The sequence below is a fragment of the Mus caroli genome, unplaced genomic scaffold, assembly GCF_978045245.1.
Source record: "Mus caroli unplaced genomic scaffold, Mus_caroli_1 scaffold_19, whole genome shotgun sequence".
Taxonomy (NCBI): Eukaryota; Metazoa; Chordata; class Mammalia; order Rodentia; family Muridae; genus Mus; species Mus caroli.
Window position 1 is genome coordinate 2,944,465 of NW_028227274.1, and position 3,828 is coordinate 2,948,292.

Below are 3,828 nucleotides of genomic sequence, written 5' to 3' on the forward strand. Positions count from 1 at the left end.
CCCACAGTGGTGGGAGTGTGCACTGAGGCTTGTTTACATAGTAGGTCAGCAAGCACAGTGTTCTGACCTGAACCTAGAGGCTGATAAAACCTCAAGATCCATCTCCAGTGGTCTGTTTCTGCCATGCCACTGCACATTCAGCAAGTGTCAACCTCTCAAAATAGCGCCACCCACTGGAGACCAAGTGTCCCAGCATAGGGACCCATAGGGACCATTCACATTCAAACCAAGGCAAAGTAGATTTTCTCAGGGACCTGTTATACTAGTGCAGAGCTAAGATAGTATGTGTTGAGAGACTAGTCTGCACAGGTGAGAGTGTGGACTACAGAAGCTAACAGCTTCTGGGACAGGCGAAGGCCACACAGCTTTTGGGGCAGGCCCCGTTTCAGGCTCCAGACATCTGGGCACCTTCCCTGCCAGAGGAGAAGTGTCCGCCCCACCTGGGAGGGCTTTGTGGTAGCACCTGGGGGAGCCATCTTGGTTCCCGGATCCCTCAGAGACAAGTCTGCACAGGCCCTTCTGCAGGAGGCAGGTCTGAACGCCAGATATCTGTGCACCTTCCCTGCAAGAGGAGAGCTTGCCTACAGAGAGTACTCTGACCACTGAAACTCAGGAGAGAACTAGTCTCCCAGGTCTGCTGATAAAGGCTAACAGAATCATGGGAGGAACAAGCTCTAACCAGAGACAACTATAACAACTAACTCCAGAGATTACCAGGTAGCTAAAGGCAAATGTAAGAATCTTACTAAGAGAAACCAAGACCACCTACCATCATCAGAACCCAGCACTCCCACCTCAGCCAGTCCTGGATACCCCAATACACCCTAAAAGCTAGACATGGATTTAAAATCATATCTCATGATGATGGTAGAGGACATCAAGAAGGACTTTAATAACTCACTTAAAGAAATACAGGAGAGCTCTGAGCCTTGGAGTGTGGTGTGACTGACTGCCTGATAGCACTGAGATTGGAGCTTCTGAGAGCAGTGTCCAAAGCAGCTACAATGAGCTTCAAGGACCCACAAACACTCCAGCAGCTGGCAAGAAGAAGCCTGCTGAAAGATGAAGCCTTGACCATCTCTGCTCTGCAGAACCTGCCTATGCAATTCTTCCCACCACTCTTCAAGGATGCATTCACCAACAAACATCCTAACATACTAAGGCAGATGGTGGCAGCATGGCCTTTCCCAACCCTTCCTGTGGGAGCCCTGATGGAGATTCCTCACCTGGAGACCCTTAAAGCTGTGCTTGATGGCCTTGATTTGCTAATGTCACAAAAGGATCGACCTAGCAGGTGGAACCTACAAGTGCTTGATTGTGAGATGCCCACCAGGACTTCTGGGATGGTTGGGCTGGATTACTTCATGAAGTCTGCTCTCAAGATTGCTCAAGACTTCATGAAGTCTGCTGTCAAGGTTCTTTGGCAAGAACCAACCAGTGGGAAATCATCCCATCCTAGGGGGGAAACAGACCATGACTATAAAAATGAATCTTTCCCTCATGTCCCGCCGTCCCTCAAAATACCTAAAATATTTGTATCGGTGGGCCAAGGAGAGAAAAAAGGGGATACAGGTTGTCTGTGAGAAGTTGGAGTTTGGGGCCATTCCTGCCTATGACCCACTGGATGTTCTGAAGGTTTGTGATGCAGCCTCAATCCAGGAATTGACAATAAACATATGCTGGGATATATATACCCTTGCATCACTAGCCCCTGGTGTGGGTTAGATGAAAAACCTCCAGAAACTCCTTTTCAAGGAAATCTGCATATATTGGGATAGGCCTTGGGACCTAGAGAAGGAAGCCCATATTGTTACAGAGATCTTTTCCGAGTTCTCCAAACTGCATAAGCTCCAGCATCTCTATTTGAATGATGTCTACTTCCTGACTGAACACCTGGACTTAATGCTCAGGTGCCTGAAGAGTCCATTAGAGACCCTTGCTATTACTCACCGCACACTGTCAGAATCAGACATGAGTTATCTGTCCCAGTGTCCAAGCATCCACCAGCTCAAACACCTGGACCTGAGTGGTGTCACCTTGTTTTTAAGTCATCCATTCCTACAAAGCCTGCTAGAAAGACTGACAGCTACTCTGCAGACATTAAAATTGAAGGGCTGTAAGCTCATGGACTGGCAAATCGGTGACCTCCTGCCTGTGCTGAGCCAGTGTTCCCAGCTCACTGAAGTCGATTTTGTGGAGAATTTCTTTTCCATGGACAGCCTGAAGAAGGTGCTGCAGCACACTGCCAACCTCACACAGCTGACCCTGGAGAAGTACCCTGCCCCTGATGAAGTCTATGATGACAGTGATGGTGTTATTCCAGACAGATTTGTGCAACTTTGTTCTGAGCTTCTGGACACCCTCAAGGGTGTAAGGCAGCCAAAACAGATCTACTTTGTGAGTAAGAGGTGTTTATATTGTCGGAATTTCTGTATCTACAGTTTTGTTGGGAATATATAAGGTGAGGTCATTGCTAGGTTCTGACAAATGGAAGGCAGGTCTCAAGTGACTCATTAGAGGCATAGAACATATGTATTCAAGGATTTTTGGATGTACTTTAGAAAGATAATTTCATATTCTTTAAATGTCAATCAAATTCTTCTGAAATAGGGTAGTTGTGTTGAGATGGAAAACCATGAGCTTATTTTCAGCCTAATGTCTACAGTACAGACACACCCTTGAACAGCAACTATATCTGAAAATTGTAGGGCTGCATTCCAGTGCTTTCAGAGTATGAGGAACCGTAGAAGTTGGGAAGGGGATAAAAGAGAGAGGACATTATAAAGAGCATAATGGACTTGAATAGGAGGGCTCTGTTTCATTCTTCCTGTGGACCACGTCCACCTTTTGGTTCTCCCCTTACATACTGTTCTATAGTATACAGATATATTTTTATGGAGTATAAGTCTGACTGAACCTTGGAGTATTTTTGTATTAGACTCTTTTCACTGTTAAGCTGTATCTCTTTATTGGGGATGTCCTGCAATCTGATTTTATCTTCTACCACCATCCTTAGCATTATAATTTCTCACAGGTTTTAATAAATCAGTTTTAATAAGGAAAAAAAAAGAAATACAGGAGAACACTGCTAAAGAGGTACAAGTCCTTAAAGAAAAACAGGAAAACACAACCAAACAGGTGATGGAATTGAACAAAACGATACAAGACCTAAAAAGGGAAGTAGACACAATAAAGAAAACCCAAAGGGAGGCAACACTACAGATAGAAACCCTAGAAAAGAAATCTGGAACCATAGATGCGAGCATCAGCAACAGAATACAAGAGGTGAAAGAGAATCTCAGGTGCAGAAGATTCCATACAGAACATGGGCTTAACAATCAAAGAAAATGCAAAATGCAAAAATCTCCTGATTCAAAACATCCAGGAAATGCAGGACACAATGAGAAGACCAAACCTAAGGATAATAGGAGTAGATGAGACTGAAGATTTTCAACTTAAAAAGCCAGCAAATATCTTCAACAAAACGATAGAAGAAAACTTCCCTAACTTAAAGAAAAAGGTACCCATGAGCATACAAAAAGCCTTCAGAAATACAAATAGACTAGACCAGAAAAGAAATTCCTTCCAACACATAATAATCAGAACAACAAATGCACTAAATAAAAATAGAATATTAAAAGCAGTAAGGGGAAAAGGTCAAGTAACATATATAGGCAGGCCTATTAGAATTACACCAGACTTCTCACCAGAGACTATGAAAGCTAGAAGATCCTGGACAGATGTTATACAGACCCTAAGAGAACACAAATGCCAGCCCAGGCTACTATACCCAGCCAAACTTTCAATTATCATAAATGGAGAAACCAA

General features: G+C 44.0%; 1 pseudogene; it reads left to right on the top strand.

Moving 5' to 3' along the window:
• Positions 1-1,004: 1,004 nt before the first annotated feature.
• Positions 1,005-2,460, top strand: LOC110284427 (PRAME family member 12-like; annotated as a pseudogene).
• The last annotated feature ends 1,368 nt before the right edge of the window (positions 2,461-3,828 follow it).